Raw genomic sequence first — 21,643 nt, 5'->3', positions numbered from 1 at the left:
AGAGCTCCTTTTCCTAATCAACTCTGGAAAGAGGAAGTCTCTTGTGCAGTTGAACATAAAGAAACTTCCGACCTACCAGCAGCACCTCGAAGGTTCCATGACATCTGAGTGGGCTCCTTTCCTGATGTTTCCCTCACCCTGTAGTTACCATAAGTATGTCTTTTATTAAAAACTACCCCTGACAGGAGCCCTTCTGCAATGAATGGGCCAGAGAGGGAGGGTGGCAATCTGAACATGAAAGTCTGTGTAATTTAAAACTCCACAGCCAAAGGAAATGACAAGAAAAGTGGAGCTGGGGCTCAAAAGCTGATTTTACAGAAACAGTTATTTTTTTCAGGAGCTGAAATGCTTACTCTTCCTGGACTATTTAATACTTTCGAAGGCTTTCTCTTTTCCCTTCCTTTGAAACAATCTCAGAAAGATCAGGAAAGACAATGGTTGCAGAACTGTTTATGATAAGTTATGAATCACTGAAAGATCTTTTCTTCCAAATTAAAATAAAAAGATAAAAGCAACAATTAAGTGCCAGTCCTAGAAAAAATTTGAAAACCTCTTTCAATTAATACCAACAATCACTTGCACAATAATATATAGGCCTGCAAGAAATAGGTTAATAAGGACAAAAATTTTTATTCACCTCCCATTAAAATTGAAAACCCAAGTGTTTTAAATTACCTATTTCTTTATAAATTAAGCTAGTGGTCAATAAATCACAGAATCAAACTGTTAAAAACAAATGCTATTTAAAAAGTAAAGGTCATCATGTGTACTCCTATTTCTGAGCAAAAACCAAACCACAAGGAATAAGAACACAAAATCTGGGAACAACCGAGTCAAAAAAATAGGAAAGTAGAGCAAGTTTCAACTCCTTTCTTTTTTTTTTTTTTTTTTTTAATTTTTTTTAATTTATTTATTTATTTTTTTTTTAATTTTTTTTTTATTTTTTGGGGGGGGTACACCAGGTTCAATCATCTGTTTTTATACACATATCCCCATATTCCCTCCCTTCCTTGACTCCCCCCCCTCAAGTCCCCCCACCCTCCCTGCCCCCTCTAAGGCATCTTCCATCCTCGAGTTGGACTCCCTTTGTTATACAACAACTTCCCACTGACTATTTTACAGTTGGTAGTACATATATGTCTGTGCTACTCTCTCGCTTCGTCTCAGTTTCCCCTTCACCCCCCACCCCCCCCATACCTCGAGTTCTCCAGTCCATTCTCTGTATCTGCATCCTTGTTCTTGTCACTGAGTTCAAAATGAGTAAGAAGTTACCAATGTGACCTGAAGATTCAAATATTTTAGAAACAATGCTATTGTCCAAAAAGCAAATATGCCTGCCTGAAAATGAATAGGACTGACAATTCTATAATGCTGCTGGCATAGAGGGGGTCAACTAGAGTGACAAAGCAATAGGAAAAGGAAAGAAAACAGATTAAAACACTCACGACATATGGTGACCAGATTAAAGCCACTTCTGCAATCAAAGCAATGTTCAATTGTTGACTGATAAACCTGTTTAGAGTCTATGAAGAGACAGATTTCCCGAGTTAAAATTCATCTATAGATTTTCTCTAATCAGCACTGTCCTTTCACAACATTATCTCTGTTGAGTTTCTCTTCCCACTTTGATACATTATTTAAAACTCCCCAACTGACATCAAATCTGAGTCTAAATCTGTAGAAGTCTTGTTTTTGACAGCTCTGTGATCTCCATCTATTTATAGGTTCCAATGGAAATAAACTTTTCCCTACACATGTTAATCCCACATCCTTACTGTTCCAGGACCCCAACAAATATGGAAATAGAGCTAAATTTTATTTCCACATTAACAGGTGCACGTTTGCCTGTAGAAGCCTATGTAGAAATTGCCTCATGCAGCTGCTCAGTGCATGGTGAGCTCTGCCCTGACCAAGCTCCAAAGTCCAAAGAGAGGCATTCCAACAGAACCAAAGGGGCCTCTAAAGAGGCCGATAATACAAATATAAATAACCTTTCACAAGTGCTGATAAAACATAAAACAATGAATGATTATATGAACAGCAATCCCACGCCTGGGTATATACCCAGACAAAACTATAACTTGAAAAGATAGTCTACAAGTTAAGAAGAGAGCTCTCCCCAGAGCCACACCATGTTGGCACAATGATTTCAGACACCTAGTCTCCAGAACTGTAAGGATGTTCCTGGTGGTGCTGTGGTTAAGAATCCACCTGCCAATGCCAGGGACAAAGGTTGAATTCCTGGTCTGGGAAGAGCCCACCTGCTGCAGAGCAAAGAAGCCTGTGAGCCACAACTACTGAGCCTGTGCTCTAGAGCCCATGAGGCACAACTACTGAACCCACCTGCCACAACTACTGAAACCCATGAGCCTAGAGCCACTTCTCTGCAGCAAGAGAAGCCACTGCATTGAGAAGCCTGTGCACTGCAAAGAGTAGCCCCCACTCACCATAACTAGAGAAAGCCTGTGCGCAGTAACGAAGACCCAACACAGCCAAAAATGAAAAAACAAATAATAAATAAATCTTAAAAAAAAAAAGAAAGAAAAGACACATGTACCCCTGTGTTCACAGGAGCACTATTTATAATAGCCAAGACATGGAAACAACCTAAATGTCCATGGATAGATAAATGGATAAAGAAGATGTGGTACACATATACAATGGAATATTACTCAGCCATTAAAAAGAATGAAATAATGCCATTTGCAGCAACATGGAAGGATCTAGAGATTATCATACTAAGCAGAGTAAGTAAGAACAGAAAGACAAATACCATACGATACCACTTGTATGTGGGATCTAAAACACAACAGAAATGAATATATCTATGAAACAGAAACAGACTCACAGACATAAGAGAAGAGGCTTGTGGTTGGCTAGGAGGAGAAACATGGAGAAGGGAAGGACTGGGAGTCTGGGCTTAGCAGATGCAAACTATTACATATAGGATGGATAAACAACGAGGTCCTACTGCACAGGGAACTATATCCAATATCCTGGGATAAACCATAATGGAAAAGATTATGAAAAAGAATATCTATGTATAACTGAATCACTGTGCTGTATGGCAGAAATTAGCAAACTGTAAATCAACTATACTTCAATAAATTTTTAAATGAGCAAAACTCATTTACTTAAAAATAAAAATAAAATGATAAAAATAATAAATAAAATTGTTAAAAATTTAAATAAAACCATTACTTCACTGGTTTTTACAAGACAAACATACTTTATAAGACTTTGTTCCATAGCAATCAGAGAAGAAAATGAAATAAAAGGAATCCAAACTGGAAAAGAAGAAGTAAAATTGTCACTCTTTGCAGATGACATGATATTATACAGAGAAAACCCTAAAAACTCTACCAGAAAACTGCTAGCACTAATCGATGAATAGAGTAAAGGAGCAGGATACAAAATTAATGTGCAGAAATCTCTTGCATTCCTAAATACTAACAAGAAAAAAAGCAGAAAAAGAAATTAAGGAAACTCTCCCATTTACCACTGCAACAAAAAGAATAAAATACCTAGGAATAAACCTGCCTAAGAAGGCAAAAGACCTGTATGCAGAAAACTATAAGACACTGATGAAAGAAATCAAAGACAATATAAACAGATGGAGAGACATACCATGTTCTTGGATGGGAAGAATCAACATTGTGAAAATGACTATACTACCCAAACCAATTTACAGATTCTATGCAATCCCTTTCAAATTACCAACGGCATTTTTCACAGAACTAGAACAAGAAATTGTACGATTTGTAAGGAAATGCAAAAGACCCCGAATAGCCAAAGCAATCTTGAGAAGGAAAGACAGAGTTGGTGGAATTAGGCTTCCTGACTTCAAACTATACTACAAGGCCATAGTGATCAAGACAGTATGGTACTGGCACAAAAATAGAAAGGAAGATCAATGGAAAAGGATAAAGACCCCAGAGATAAACCCAAGCACATACAGGCACCTTATCTTTGACAAAGGAGGCAAGAATATACAACGGAAAAAAGACAGCCTCTTCAACAAGTGGTGCTGGGAAAACTGGACAGCAACATGTAAAAGAATGAAATTAGAACACTTCCTAACACCATACACAAAAATCAACTCCAAATGGATTAAAGACCTACATGTAAGGCCAGACACTATAAAACTCCTAGAGGAAAACATAGGCAAAACACTCTATGACATACATCAAAGCAAGATCCTTTTGGACCCACCTCCTAGAATAAGAGAAATAAAGTCAAGAATACACAAATGGGACCTACTGAGACTTAAAAGCTTTTGTACAGCAAAAGAGACCATAAACAAGATAAGAAGACAACTCTCTGAATGGGAGAAAATACTTGCCAACAAAGCAAAGGACAAAGGATTAATCTCCAAAATATACAAGCAGCTCATGCAGCTTAATAACAAAAAAGCAGATATCCCAATCCACAAATGGGTGGAAAACCTACATAGACACTACTCCAAAGAAGACATACAGATGGCCAACAAACACATGAAAAGATGCTCAACATCACTAATCATTAGAGAAATGCACGTCAAAGCCACAATGAGGTATCACCTCACACCAGTCAGAATGGCCATCATCAAAACATCTAGAAACAATAATGTTGGAGAGGGTGTGGAGAAAAGGGAACTCTCCTGCACTGTTGGTGGGAATGGAAGTTTGTACAGCCACTATGGAAAACAGTTTGGAGGTTCCTTCAAAAACTACAAATAGAACTACCATATGATCCAGTAATCCCACTCCCGGGCATATACCCAGAGAAAACCATAATCCAAAAAGAAACATGTACCATAATGTTCATTGTAGCACTATTTACAATAGTCAGGACATGGAAGCAACCTAAATGCCCATCAACACATGAATGGATAAAGAAGATGTGGCACATATATACAATGGAATATTACTCAGCCATAAAAAGGAATGAAATGGAGCTCTGTGTAATGAGGTGGATGGACCTAGAGTCTGTCATACAGAGTGAAGTAAGCCAGAAAGAGAAAAACAAATACTGTATGCGAACTCATATTTATGGAATCTAAAAAAAAAAAAAAAAAAAAAAAAATGGTACTGATGAACCCAGTGACAGGGCAAGAATAAGGATGCAGATGCAGAGAATGGACTGGAGGACATGGGGTTGGGGGGGCGGGGTGAAGGGGAAGCTGGGACGACGTGAGAGAATAGCATCGACATATATACACTACCAACTGTAAAATAGATAGCTAGCGGGAAGTTGCTGTATAACAAAGGGAGATCAGCTCAATGATGGGTGATGCCTTAAAGGACCAGGACAGGGAGGGTGGGAGGGAGTCGCAGAAGGTAGGGGATATGGGGATATATGTATAAATACAGCTGATTGACTTTGGTGTACCTCAAAAACTGGTACAGAAGTGTAAAGCAATTATATTCCAATAAGGAGCTTAAAAAAAAAAAGCCTTTGCTATAATAGCTTTGAAAAAGGGAGTCTCCATTGGAACTAGTGGGATCAGACTGGAAGCACTAAATGTGGAAAGATGGTTTTTTCTAAATTTCTATATACCTCCTTGTGCATGAATGCAAATGGAAAGTAACACTTAAGCAGAAGGGAGTGACAATCTGTTGTTTGGACAGCCTAGTCCCCCCTGCCCCTTCTGGTAAGACATCTTGATATTCCTCTTAGGAGGGACTTTCTCCTCCCAGCCTCTCAGTCCAGGTGATTTGGGAAGAGCTGATTCTGCCCTTCCTCCCCTCAAAGGGGCGGGAAGCACACATGTGATCAGGACCTTCTATCTCCCTAGTGACATGACCCAAGTTGGCGCAATGAGACTCAGTCCCAGCAATGGAACCCCGGAAAGACAAATCTCTCTTTCTGCCAGTCTCAAAGCTAGCAGAATGTGGCCCTGGAGCTGCTGATGACCATGCTGTCATCTCTGGAAAAAACCTGTCTGCATATGAAGCCAACCAAGAAGAAAACAGAGCCAAGAAACAATGGGATCCATTGAAACGGCATGATTTGAATCCCTGAGAGCAGCCACACTTGATTTTATATTTTATTTTATTTTTTAAGCTCTTTATTGGAATATAATTGCTTTACACGCTTGTACCAGTTTTTGAGGTACACCAAAGTCAATCAGCTGTATTTATACACATACCCCCATATCCCCTCCCTCCCGCGACTCCCCCCCACCCTTCCCAACCCGGCCCTCTAAGGCATCATCCATCATTGAGTTGATCTCCCTTTGTTATACAACAACTTCCCACGAGCTATCTATTTTACAATTGGCAGTATATATACGTCAATGCTACTCTCTCACTTCGTCCCAGCTTCCCCTTCACCCCAGCCACGGTTGATTTTAAACCTACCTTGGACTTTTCGATTACATGAGCCAACAACACACCCCTCCTTTATTTTGGCTGGAACCAGTTTGAGTTGGATTTCTGCACATACATCCAAAAGAGTTCCACCAGTAACCTGAGTAAATCAACAGAGCTTTGCCAACATCAGAATTTGAAATTCACAGAATCTCAAACCTCAAGCCCCTTCAATGAAAGGAAGTCATTTTCTCTAGGAAAGTTCCATGCGGACCTTGTGCTGAAGTGATTTCCATGAGGTTACTGCACATCTGCAAGAATTCATGGTATTTACCTTCTCAATCCCTTACTTCATAGTAACAGGACAATGGTGACCTCACACTAGCAGGAGAACTCCTCAACTTCTAAAAAAAACCTCAGATTCTGATTCTTTTTATGATACCAGGGAATTAAACGCAAGGTATAAACCATAGCCTAGATGCGGCAAAAACCTGTGACTTTCTTCTGTGCTTAAGCACTAACAGCAGCTTTAACGAGCAAACCAAATGATCGTCTCTAATGATAAAATCCTAAGACAGAAAGATATTCTTTTATCCAAACTCCCTCCCTCCCTGCTGGGAATATTTAAATCTTAATTATTCCTCAGAGTCCTTGCACTCACACAGAGTACACTGTTGAGAAAATGACATGCTCTCTTGGTATATACACTACATCATGGAGCAACAGCTAAGAAAGAAAAATTAAGAGCCTTGTTCAAGTGCACTGCTGCATAACCTTCGAAGGCTGGGCACCCCCAACTGGGCATGTTCAGAAACATTTTTCAAAGGAACAACAATAACACATATTTCCATATATGGGCAAAAGTTTCCCCATCTTTTGCACCATAAGTTTTTTGCATTCATATACATCTACTTGAAAGAGGAGGCAAGAAGTCTGGGTGGGAGAAGTGTATTAGGCTGATGTGACCCATGCAGAACAACTGTTCTCCTGGATTCCCCCTCCCTGATTGGTTGAGAACCCTTCCTTGTTGTTTTTCCCAATCAATTACAGATGCTAGGAAATATGCTACAGAATATCTCATTATCCAATTCAAATCAAAGTCGAAGTATTAAACTGCAAAGGTCCACTGCAAATCCATCATAGATCCTAAGTGAATCGCAGGTCTGTAATCAACCTGCACATCTTAGACATCTACAGATCAAAAGAACAGAACCCCAGTACAGCCCATCTGGCCGGTGGTTCCACAGTCCTCACCACGGCTCCTCATACTGAAGGAGGGCAAGACCAGGGGACTCAGAGACAGATTAAAATCATCGATATTTGATTATCAGTATTTTCCTTCTCTGAACTACAGGACCATCATAGAATACCACAGCATCCTTTATACTCACAGATCCTTCAAATATTCCCCTCCCACTTTACAGGAAAGGGCCACACCAAAAAATCATTTTGCAGATCTCCTCAAAACAATACCTCAAAGCACCCCACTCAATTATTAAGAGTTTCTACCACCAAAACTCTATCTTAAATGACTTAAACTCAACCTGTTCTCTCTTGTTGACTGCTCAAAGGATAAAGCATTTGCTGCCTGCCAGCTTCATTATTTTTTGTTACATACTTCTAATACTGAAAAGAATCTAACACTTCCTTTCCTCTAACACTAACTGTGTGTGCAGATAAATCACTGAATTTTCCTAGATCTAAATTTCCTCCTCTACAAAATAAACTATCAGGACAAATTTGTGGGTTCCTAAGGCTTTTCCTAAGCTAAAGTTCCTCTTGTAAGTCTAGATTGGTTATCGTTCCTCAGACTCTGGTCTACCTCTTAAATACATACCAGCTGCATTTTTCATAAATTCCTAGCTCTTTCTTGCCACTTCCAAGGAAAAAATAATAGTAAAACAAAAAGAGTCCAAAACAAGAAAACTTCAGTGTTATTCACTGATCCACTATGTCACAATAACCACCAGTGGCAAACAGAAGGTGAGCTAATACAGCAACTAGCAAGCGTCTGAAACACAGCAGGTACATCCTTTCTTTTACTGCTTGTATCAAGGGTAATAATAGCCATTGCTTTGTTGCTAGAAATAAATCTCTCCAATTTGCAAATGAGGTTTTAGGTGTTTTATTGTGGTTGCTACTTTTTAAAATTGTTGTATAATAGGATGCTGTGGAGAAGAAGGAAGAACTCTGAGCACATGAGCTCATCATAGTCCCTCAGAATATTCTGCAATGAATGGAGGGTTGAGAACATTCCTACTCACAGAATTCAAAACAACACTGGGATAAAAGTGTGTGATGAGCACTGGGGCTTATTTCACATTCCCACCTCACATACACAAACATATTACACATAAAAGCTAGCATTTGCCTGTTTACATGATGGTGCATCTATACCCTACCTTTTGCCTTAAAATCTATTTTAATGAACCTGGTGCTCAGCCTTAAAGGATGACGAGGAAGTAGCTCTATGCTCTATCATTCTCTTAGACCCCTTATTACTTCAATGATATCAATAATCATAACTCTGTTATATTCACATCAATGTTCCAACTGCAGTAGCCAAACCCAAACTTTTCCAACTGTTTGAAAAACCAGACAATAAGCAGTTCGCTCTACAATCTCTACTCAGAAGGCACTGTGCCCCAATTCAGACTATTCAGGGTTAATATCCAGGAACCACTTTAAGAGGCAGCCCTACAGTGGATAGAAACCAGAAAACCAAGCAAGATAAAGAATCTGATTGCTAATGCCAAGATCAGAAACTGCATGGAACCCCCGCCATGTGATCTTATCAGACTACCCCCAATTTCTCTTTTGGGGCTGCTCTCAGGAGGTTGAACACCAGATCAAAAAAGACCATGCATAAATGACCAGGAGAAGGTGAATCAGGAAGGCCTAGAGAGTGACCTCCGTACACTGGGCAGAGCTTTTGTCTAAAAGTAGGGAAGCACCTCTTATTTAAATGACAACTCTCTAGAACTGTCTATTCTGCTTCTCGCAAATACTATACAAAGAGGAAACGTTAACACATGTGGACTGGGGTGGAAAGAAAGAGATCTAAGAGTAAAACCTAATCCTTTACCAATCAGTCAGAATTGTGGAAGGAACACATGGGCTTTTGCATCAAGACCCCTCAAAGAAGATACCAAATGGACCCTGAATCTCAAGAAGGGGTACGTTAGTGCTTTCAACCACCTGTATCGGATTCATTTTTACAGCATCCACAAGCTACTTTAAAAATTAACTAGACTCTTGGGCATCAAAAAAAAAAAAATCACAAAGGAATTCCCTGGTGGTCCAGTGGTTAGGACTCTGCGCCTTCACTTCCAAGGATGTGGGTTTGATCCCTGATTGGAGAACTAAGATTCTGCAAGCCACAGCTGCGGCCAAAAAAAAAAGGAAAAAGGAAAAAGAAAAAAACAATCACAAAATTGTGAGCTTCTTCATGACAGCGGCTACGTATGTTGACTTTGATTACCTTACATTGTTTAGAAATGAGTAGCTATCACTAAATGTTAGTAAATGAAAAAATGATTGAATAAAAAGCATTCTTAATTTCTGCATTTATAGACTATCTAGAAATGTTTTCCAGTCTCTTGAATATTATTCTTGACTTCACCACCTATTTAATATTCACAGCAAAAAGAAAATTAATTTACAATTATGAGTATGTTTACATTAACATTTCAATTTACATATTTCTCTTCATTTTCTCAGTTAAGAATTTTGACATCTTGCCAATAGAGAGTACATAAAAAATTATTTTAAAATAAACACCTGAGATTCAATGACAAGCCAATTCCCACTGTATAGATATTTCAGATATAAATTTTGGAGTATTTCATAGGCTCTGTATGGAAAGGAATTCATGAAGGAATTAAATACCATAATTTACTAATAGCCAAAGTCACTTTCTGGCAAGTATTGTGAACTCTGTCTAGATAGAGCCAAAATGTTGATGAAGGAGGGGTGGGGAGTGACAAAAGAACATGCAAAGATTCATTCTGAAAGTTCCATCTGGCTCTTATAATTCCATGACTTTACTATCTAACAATTTGTGTCTGTAGGAGAAAAGACACAGACATAGAAAGGAGACTTGCTTTCACTGAAAAATAAAGATTTTTACTCTAAGGATAAGGTCACTTCTGAATATTCTAAAAACTAAATGTCAGCAGCTCTAATGATCAAGGAAAATGCATACTCAGTGCGTTTCCCGTGAATCCCTGAAAGTCAGCTACTTAGGACTTCGTGTATGCATGCCCAGCACTGACCTGTAGGCCCATCTCTTGTGTGTCCTCAATAAACGTTTGCTGACTAAATCCAAGACATGGTCATTCTCAGCAAATGAAATGATTTATAAAATAATTTAAATGCAGAATTCACACCAAATCTTTTGCATACAAAAAAAAAAATGAGGCAAAGACAGAGACTTGAAGTGGAATCCATCTCAATCAATCAAAAAAAAACTGCTTATCATTTATTTTTTTCCATTTAAATTATGTGTTTTCTTTGCTCTAGCTGGTAGGGCTTGGGTTATTTGATGGCTTGAAGAAAGCAAAGATGTAGGAGATTATAAAATCATCTTCCATCACAAGGTGGGAGGTAGATTTTCTTGTTAAAAAAAAGGAACTGCAAAATTTAGTGGGCTCAATACGAGAGTACATTCCTCCTAGAAGCTGGAAGGCTCCAGGGATCTTGCAGGTAGGAGTAGAAAGTTATTATTCCTGCAAATGTCAGATAGCTTACCTAGAAATTTCAAAAAGTTTCTCTTTTTTTCTTTTTGGTACTTTGCTGGTAACTATCTAAGAGGTAACATCACACAGAACTGTTGAGTAGGATGTATGACCAGTTTTCTAGGTAGAGGGTTAAAGCAGGGGACTACTGAACCTTTAGGGTATTACTGTTACCTCTCACAGAGCTGAATATCAACTTTATTTGATTGACAGTTAATGTGCTTATGGACTGACCTGCCTGCCTACAGTTGGTACTATTAATGGTTGAAAGAGTTACATCTAAACTGAAGTCTGGATTTGGCAGAATTTCTACACAAGTTACATTGAAAAGGGCATGTCACTCCAAAATACACACATACACACACACACACACACATATATAAGAAGATGTGGTACATACAGAGAGAGAATGGAATATTACTCTGCCACAAAAAAGAATGAAATAATGCCATTTGCACCAACATGGATGGACCTAGACATGATCATACTAAGTGAAGTAAGTCAGACAGAGAAAGACAGACAACATATGATATCACTTATTTGTGGAATCTTTAAAAATGATACAAATGAACTTATTTACAAAACAGAAAGAGACTCACAGACATAGAAAACAAACTTATGGTTACCAAAGTGGATGAGGTGAGGGTGGGAGATAAATTAGGAGTTTAGGATTAACAGATATACACTAGTATATATACAACAGGCAAAACACAAGGACCTACTGTATAGCACAGGGAACTATACTCAGTAACTTGTAATAACCTACAATAGGAAAGAATCTGAAAGAATGTATATGGAACCAAATCACTTTGCTATACACCTGAAACTAACACAACATTGTAAATTAACTATACCTCAATAAATATATATATATATATATATATATATATCTTTACTACAGAATTAAAAAAAAAAAAAGAAGTATAAGACTTCCAAGCTAGCAATGGCCAAAAAGCCATTACCTTGACTAATGCATGACGTGCATGCTAAGCTCTAGGCATGTAATATGAATCACAATCTAGTAAGCATTAATCAGAAATTCACGGAAGCAGAGTATAGAAAGTTACCTAAAAAGAAGCCATCAGATAACAAAATAGAGAAAATACAGAAAATACAAGAAACAGTTAATAAGGACTCAGAAGAACTAAAGAGCAAACAAACAGTAATGGACAACAAAATAACCGAAATTAAAAATACTCTAGATGGTATAAACAGCAGAATAACTGAGGCAGAAGAATGAATAAGGGAGCTGGAAGACAGAATGGGGGAAATAGCTGCCACAGAGCAGGAAAGAGAAAAAAGAATAAAAAGAAGGGAAGACAGATTCAGAGACCTTGGTGACAACATTAAGCACACCAACATTCGAATCATAGGCATCCCAGAAGGAGAAGAAAAAAAGAAAGGGTCTGAGAAAATATTTCAAGAGGTTATAGTGGAAAACTTCCCCAATATGGGAAAGGAAATAGTCAAGTCCAAGAAGCACAGAGAGCCCCATACAGAATAAACCCAAGAAGAAATACACCAAGGCACATATTAATCAAACTAATGAAAACTAAAAGGAAAAAAAAATATTAAAAGCAGGAAGAGAAAAGCAACAAATCACATATAAGGGAAAACCCATAAGGATAACAGCTGATCTTTCTGCAGAAACTCTGCAGGCCAGAAGCAAAAGTCAGGATATACTGAAAGTCCTGAAAGAGAGAAACCTACAGCCAAGAATACCTTACCCAGCAAGAATCTCATTCAGATTCAATGGAGAAATCAAAAGCTTTACAGACAAGCAAAAATTAAGAGAATTCAGCACCACCAAACCACCCTTACAACAATTGCTAAAGGAACTTAGTTCTAAGTAGGAAACACAAGAGAAGCAAAAGACCTACAAAAACTAATCCAAAACAATTAAGAAAATGGTAATCGGAACACACATGTCAATAATCACCTTAAATGTAAATGGATTAAATGCTCCAACCAAAAGACACAGACTGGCTGAATGGATACAAAAACAAGACCCTTCTATATGCTGCCTACAAGAAACCCACTTCAGACCAAGGCACACATATAGACTGAAAGTAAAGGTATGGAAAAAGATATTCCATGCAAATGGAAGTCAAAAGTAAGCTGGAATAGCAATACTCATATCAGACAAATTAGACTTTAAAGTAGAGACTATTACAAGAGACAAGGACAGACACTACATGATGATCAAGGGATCCATCCAAGAAGAATATATGAAAATTGTAAATATCTATGCCCCCAACATAGGAGCACCTCAATACATAAGGCAAATCCCAACAGCCATAAAAGGGGCAATCAACAGTAACACAATAATAGTGTGAGACTTTAACACCCCACTTACATCAATGGACAAATCATCCAAACAGAAAATAAATAAGGACACACAAGCTTTAAATGACAAATTAGACCACTGTGACTTAATTGATATTTATAGGACATTCCATCCAAAAACGACAGAATGCCCTTTCTTCTCAAGGGCACATGGAACGTTTTCCAGGATAGATCACATCTTGGGTCACAAATCAAGCCTCAGTAAATTCAAGAAAATTAAAACCATATCAAGCATCTTCTCTGACCACAACGCCATGAGACTAGATATAATTTACCAGGAAAAAAGAACTGTAAAAAGTACAAACACCTGGAGGCTAAACAATATGCTGTTAAACAACCAAGAAATCACTAAAGAAATCAAAGAGAAAATCAAAAAATATCTAGAAACAAATGACAATGAAAATACAACAACTAGTTCTAAGAGGGACATTTATAGCAATACAGTCCTACCCTCAAGAAACAAGAAAAATCTAAAATAAACAACCTAATCTTATATCTAAAACAATTAGAGAAAGAAGAACAAAAGAACCCCAAAGTGAGCAGAAGGAAAGAAATCATAAAGATCAGATCAGAAATAAATGAAAAAGAAATGAAGGAAACAATAGCAACGATCAATGAAACTAAAAGTTAATTCTTTGAAAAGATAAACAAAGTTGATAAACCATTAGCCAGACTCATCAGGAAAAAAAGGGAGAAGATGCAAATCAACAGACTTAGAAATGAAAAAGGAGAGGTAACAAGTAACACTGCAGCAATACAGAAGATCTTGAGAGACTACTACAAGCAACTATAGGCCAACAAATTGGATAACCTGGAAGAAATGGATACATTCTTAGAAAAATACAATCTTCCAAGACTGAACCAGGAAGAAATGGAACATACGAACAGACCAATCACAAGTATGGAAAGTGAGACTGTGATTTAAAACCTCCCAACAAACAAAAGCCCTGGGCCAGATAGCTTCACAGGCCATTTCTATCAAACATTTATAGAAGGGCTAATACTTATCCTTCTCAAACTCTTCCAAAATATAGCAGAAGGAGGAACACTCCCAAGCTCATTCTACAAAGCCACCATCATCCTGATACCAAAACCAGGCAAAGATGTCACACAAAAAATGAAAATCATAGGCCAATATCACTGATGAATACAGATGCAAAAATCCTCAACAAAATACTAGCTAACAGAATCCAACAGCACATTACAAAGATCATACACCATGATCAAGTGGGGTTTATCCCTGGGATGCAAGGATTCTTCGTTATACACAAATCAATCAATGTGATACATCATATCAACAAATTGAAGGATAAAACTCATATGATAATCTCAATACATGCGGAAAAAGCTTTTGACAAAATTCAACATCCATTTATGATAAAAACTCTCCAGAAAATGGGCATACAAGGAAATTACCTCAACATAATAAAAGCCATATATGACAAACCAAAAGCCAACATCGTTCTAAATGCTGAAAAACTGAAAGCATTCCCTCTAAGAAGAGGAACAAGACAAGGGTGCCCACTCTCACCATTATTATTCAACATAGTTTTGGAAGTTTTAGCCACAGCAATCAGAGAAGAAAATGAAAAAAAAAAAAAAAAAACCAGAATCCAAATTGGAAAAGAAGAAGTAAAATTGTCACTCCTTGCAGATGACATGATATTATACATAGAAAACCCAAAAGACTCTACCAGAAAACTGCTAGCACTAATCGATGAATTTAGTAATGTAGCAGGATTCAAAATTAATGCGCAGAAATCTCTTGCATTCCTATACACTAACAACGAAAAAGCAGAAAGAGAAATTTAGGAAACTCTCCCATTTACTATTGCAACAAAAAGAATAATAAAATACCTAGGAATAAACCTGCCTAAGAAGGCAAAAGACCTGTATGCAAAAAACTATAAGACACTGATGAAAGAAATCAAAGACAATATAAACAGATGGAGAGACATACCATGTTCTTGGACTGGAAGAATCAACATTGTGAAAATGACTATACTACCCAAACCAATTTACAGATTCAATGCAATCCCTATCAAATTACCAACGGCATTTTTCACAGAACTAGAACAAGAAATCTTATGATTTGTATGGAACTGCAAAAGACCCTGAATAGCCAAAGCAATCTTGAGAAAGAAAGACAGAGTTGGTGGAATTAGGCTTCCTGACTTCAAACTATACTACAAGGCCATAGTGATCAAGACAGTATGGTACTGGCACAAAAACAGGAAGATCAATGGAACAGAATAGAGAACCCAGAGATAAACCCAAGCACATACAGGCACCTTATCTTTGACAAAGGAGACAAGAATATGCAATGGAAAAAAGACAGCCTCTTCAACAAGTGGTGCTGGGAAAATTGGACAGCAACATGTAAAAGAATGAAATTAGAACACTTCCTAACACCATACACAAAAATAAATGCAAAATGGATTAAAGACCTAAATGTAAGGCCAGACACTGTAAAATTCCTAGAGGAAAACATAGGCAGAACACTCTATGACATACATCAAAGCAACATCCTTTTTGACCCACCACCTAGAATAATGGAAATAAAATCAAGAATAAACAGATGGGACCTAATGAGACTGGGACCTAATGAGACTTAAAAGCTTTTGCACAGTGAAAGAAACCATAAACAAGACAGGAAGACAACTCTCAGAATGAGAGAAAATAGTTGCCAACGAAGCAACGGACAAAGGATTAATCTCCAAAATATATAAGCAGCTCATGCAGCTTAATACCAAAAAAGCAAGTAACCCAATCCACAAATGGGCGGAAGACCTAAATAGACATTTCTCCAAAGAAGACATATACCCAAAAAAATAATAAATAAATAAATAAAATTTAAAAAAAAAAGAAGAGATACAGATGGCCAACAAACACATGAAAAGATGCTCAACATCACTGATCATTAGAGAAATGCACGTCAAAGCCACAATGAGGTATCACCTCACACCGGTCAGAATGGCCATCATCAAAACATCTAGAAACAATAAATGTTGGAGAGGGTGTGGAGAAAAGGGAACTCTCCTGCACTGTTGGTGGGAATGTATGTTGGTACAGCCACTACAGAGGACAGTTTGGAGGTTCCTTAAAAAACTACAAATAGAACTACCATATGATCCAGTAATCCCACTCCTGGGCATATACCCAGAGAAAACCATAATCCAAAAAGAAACATGTACCATAATGTTCACTGCAGCACTATTTACAATAGTGAGGACATGGAAGCAACCTAAATGCCCATCAACACATGAATGGATGAAGAAGATGTGGCACATATATACAATGGAATATTACTCAGCCATAAAAAGGAATGAAATGGAGCTATATGTAATGAGGTGGATAGACCTAGAGTCTGTCATATAGAGCGAAGTAAGCCAGAAAGAGAAAAACAAATACTGTATGCTACTCATATATACGGAATCTAAAAAAAAAAAAATGGTATTGATGAACCCAGTGACAGGGCAAGAATAAGGATGAAGATGCAGAGAATGGACTGGAAGACACAGGGTTGGGGGGGGCGGGGGGCGAAGGGGAAGCTGGGATGACGTGAAAGAGTAGCATCGACATATGTATACTACCAGCTGTAAAATAGATAGCTAGTGGGAAGTTGCTGTATAACAAAGGGAGATCAACTCAATGATGGGTGAGGCCTTAGAGGACCAGGACAGGGAGGGTGGGAGGGAGTCGCAGGAGGGAGGAGATATGGGGATATATGTATAAATACAGCTGATTGACTTTGGTGTACCTCAAAAACTGGTACAAGCGTGTAAAGCAATTATATTCCAATAAAAAGCTTAAAAAAAGAAAAGAAGCCATCAATAACTAATAAAAAATTACTGAATAAGATCAAGAGAAAAAGTAAAAGCTACTCACATACCTAAAATGACCGTTTATGTCATAATCTTTTCTCTCCAAAATAACAAAAATTATGTTCAACCGATGGATTTATGCTCACACAAGGGGGAATTTCCATATGGATAAAGCCAGCTATGAACCTCTAAAAAAGTCTACATTCCAGTCTAGCAAGTGTTCTTACAGTATAGTTAAATACATTTGGGGTATTTAAATGAACTGGAGCACAGACACCAAACAGTAATTTACAATATTCATGGAAATATAGGAATTATCTCAGACCATTTCCTCTTAACACATATGCCTGCCTAACTGCAAGGTGGTGTTTCTTCAGTCTTCCCACTCTTCTCCTGCAGGTTTCCTGCTTTCTCCTTCAATGTCCTACCCTACTGTGAAAGCTAATAAAAATAACAGTGATGCCTGGCTTTTCCCAAACACCATACAGGTGATGCAGTAAACAAAAATGCCTTCGGTGTTGATACACATTCAAGCATAATTTCCTATCATTCTAGCTTTCAAAACTTTCCCTCTTCTGTTCACATTTTCTCATGTGCTATGGTCTAAATGTCTGCATCCCCCACAAATTCACGTTAGAATCCTAATGCCCAATGTGATGGTGTTAGGAGGTGGAGCCTTCGGGAGGTGATTAGGTCATGCGGGTGGAGCCCTCATGAATGGAATTAGCACCCTTATAAAAAACATCCCATGGAGCTCAGAGCCAGTCCCTCCTGCCATATGAGGACACAATGAGAAGGTGTGACCCAGAAGAAGACCCTCATGCAACTGTGCTGGAACCCTGATCTCAGACTTCCAGCCTCCCAAACTGTGAGAAATAAATTTCTGTGCTTATAAGCTACCCCATGTGTGCTATTTTATTATGGCAGCCCAAATGGACTAAGACATCCTGTGGAATACAGAAGTTGCTGCCTAAAATTAATTAGTTAGAAACAAGCTACAGGACAGTGGGTAGGTCGTGAAAAGACGTCATCTCGTTTGGCACCTCCTGGAGTAAACAGGCCTCCTATCATCTCACAGCATGAGCCCACAAGGGTCCCAGAGATGCTAAGAGACTTGCCATCACCACCCTGACCCATGGCAAAGGAAACAGGGATTCATGGTGTCTCCTTTGAAAAAGCTAAGTGGAACAAGATTGCTGGGAGGGTGTGGGGAGGCAGAAAGGCTTGACAACACGTAACTATTGCTACTTACTTAAGCCGTGACTACAATGCTATGGACACGAGACGCATACACAACATGTAGGTCCATACCGCCTGGCTGTGGGCTGTTCTAATGCCATGTAAATCTCCCTTCATTGGGTAACATGGAAAAGCACTTTCTGTGTTTATAACCACACACTGCGTTCTATAGGGATGAACAAACATTTCGCCTTAGGGGAATTTACGTGGGTAAAACAAAAAGGTATGATGTTAATTAATTAACCATGTCCGCCCCCTAATATTGATGATAGACTCACATCCATCATGGACTCACATCCATCCCATCAACAGGAACCACATTTGTTCAGGAAGTTTTAAAAAGCTCTCATTTGCTTTACCCACTCCGGTTCAGTAAGGCATTTAACTGGCTTAAAAAATAAACAGGGAAAAGCAGACTTTAAAAAATGACCAAAATATATGGCTCTTTGATTTTTTTTTATAAAAAGATGCTTAGAGACAAAAAAATTCAATCAGCTACATAAACAAATCTCATAATCCCCAATCATCATGCTAAAATCACGTTCATCTTAAGATTACTACAGATTTAACTCGTATACAAAGAAAAGCAAGTACGCTCCAAATTACAAGCAGTCATAATTTTTGGAGTATCATTTAAAAAATAAAAACATCCCAGTATACAATTGACTTCTATTAAGCCATCTATCAGGGGTAGGACTAAATTTACATTTGGTAAAGAGGCAAGCTTGTTTTTTAAAAACTGAGTATGTCTCTACTTTCAATGACAAGTCCTTAAAAGTATCTCCATTTGGAAAAACAAAAGTATAACTTTGAGAGGCTTATTTATTCACTTTAAGTGATTGTTGGCTGTTGCTTTTACTGTATTTTTCTAAAGCTATTGGCCATTACATAATTTGATAACAGATCTAAAACTACTATGATATGTAGAGGAGAGATTTAATTCAATGCTCTCTCTTACATAAATCAAGTTGTGTTAGGTATAATATTAGAAATATTTATTTTAAAAGGTTTTGAACCCATCACTAAGGTTCCATTTTCCCTCTCTCTGCTTATGCTAGCCGCAATTTAAGTTTGGTTTTTTCAGTTCAGTTTTTCATCCAGAGTAAATAAAAGACAGTCACTTTTTATGATTAGTTTCAGTTATTTTTCTTAGAGCAATGCAATATTTCAACACTTTAATTCACCTTTAAAATTAACGACATATATTACGACGCTAAAGAAAGCATCCAGATTGCACTGTGCAGGCAGAGGACAGAGCTCGATAAAAAAGGAAGGGTATTTTGCTAGGTCACAATTCTTACAGGTAAGCAAACAAGGATGGTGCTGGGGAGAATGCTCTGTGCTGGCCAGCAAGTTCAGCACCTGCATCGTGTGTGGGATGCAGAGATGGTGATTAGGTTTGAAACCTGTGGAGGTTCCCTGAGGCACTTCAGCTTACATGAGAAGCTTCAGCCATAAAAAAGAACGAAGTAATGCCATTTGCAGCAACGTGGATGGACCTAAAGATGATCATACTAAGTGAAGTAAGTCAGAAAGAGAAAGAAAAATATCATATGCTATCACTGATATGTGGAATCTTAAAAAAAAAAAAGATACAAATGAACTTATTTACGAAACAGAAAGAGACCCACAGACATAGAAAACAAACTTCTGGTTATCAAAGGGGAAAGTGGGATGGAGGGAGAGGGCGGGTTGGGGGATGAGGGATGAGGAATAAATTAGGAGGTTGAGATTAGCAGATACACACTACTATATATAAAATAAACAGCAAAGACCTACTATATAGCACAGAGAACTCTACCAAATATTTTATAATAACCTATAAGGGAAAAGAATGTGAAAAATAATATGTGTGTGTGTGTATAACTGAATCACTGTGCTGTACACCTAAAACTAACACAACATTGTAAAACATTATTTCAATAAAAAATAGAGAGAAAAAAAGCTTCAATCCAAAGCCCTCTGGTTTTTTTTCACCTTGTTTTGTGCTTCAAGATAGAATAAGAACCACTCAGCATACGAACCCTAAGAATGCACTAACTGACATTAAATGCCACCTCCCCGCCCCCACCCAGCCACTGCTGGACCACCAGGATGGGAGCTGCTTCAACTCCCGGACAAACGTCTAGGATGCCTCTGCCCTTTCAGCCCTTCAACACAGGCCTGCAACCAAAGTCCATCATTCCGGTAATATTAAAAGACACATCTTACTACAGCAAACACAGCGAAACTCACAAGGAACAAAAACACGAACATCAAACCATCCGCCTCCCTTTCTGGTGGTGACAACCTCGCCAAGAGAACATGCCTCTCACAAAGGCTCTCCTTCATCCCTCTCCAGAAGAGGAGAAGATCAAACACGAGAAGAAGCTTCTGGTGCAGAGCCACAATTCCTATCCTGTGGATGTGAAATGCCCAGGATGCTATAAGATCACCACCATCTTTTAGCCACGCACAAACAGTAGTTTGGTGAGTTGGCTGCTCTACTGTCCTCTGCCAGTCTACAGGAGGAATAAGCAAGGCTTACAGAAGGATGCTCCTTCAGACAGAAGCAGCACTGAAAGCACCCTGAATCAAGAAGAATGGGAATCCATCTCAATAAACACATTTTGGATAAAAAGAAAAAAATCTACCTAGAACATGCATAAAAGTCCATAGAGTACTATACTTCTAGTATTAGATTATGCTTCAGTTAACATATAGGTATTTAAGGATTTGCCAGCTTTCTTTCCTCAACCAGATTAAAATCAGGTAAACAAAGCACTGCCCATCCTCTCTCCCTTTCAGGGACAGATGCTACAATATGTCAACAGAGCTGGGTTTACAGCTTTATCACCAATGAACTGCGTGACCCTGGGAAAGTAACTTCACCTCCGAAGCCCTGAGATTCCACATCTTCAGAATACTTCACGGAACTGAAAGAAGCAGGAATTAGAGTAGTTGGCACATTTCTAGTGCCTAATAGAAGTTAGCTATCATTTTTTTTCTATTGCCTTCGTGTCACCAAAGTCTCCTAGTTCAAGCTATACACCAAATAGCGTTCCGAAACCATAAAGAAGGAAGAGAATTTGACAACATGTTTTAGATAACATTTTAAGTAAGCTTTGGATAGTACAAGTCCTTACCATTAACACGTAATTGTTATTAAACACTATGTGACAAAAACGCCCTCTCCACTCCATTCTAGATGACACACCTAGAAATTAAA

The 21,643-nt window shown here is 38.2% G+C and overlaps 1 pseudogene; it reads left to right on the top strand.

The window, feature by feature from the left end:
* The first annotated feature begins 20,739 nt into the window (after positions 1-20,739).
* LOC130853657 (40S ribosomal protein S27-like) lies at positions 20,740-20,996 on the top strand (annotated as a pseudogene).
* Positions 20,997-21,643: the final 647 nt, after the last annotated feature.

This window comes from Hippopotamus amphibius, chromosome 5, assembly GCF_030028045.1.
Source record: "Hippopotamus amphibius kiboko isolate mHipAmp2 chromosome 5, mHipAmp2.hap2, whole genome shotgun sequence".
In the NCBI taxonomy this organism is placed as follows: domain Eukaryota; kingdom Metazoa; phylum Chordata; class Mammalia; order Artiodactyla; family Hippopotamidae; genus Hippopotamus; species Hippopotamus amphibius.
This window is presented reverse-complemented; position numbering and strand designations above follow the sequence as displayed.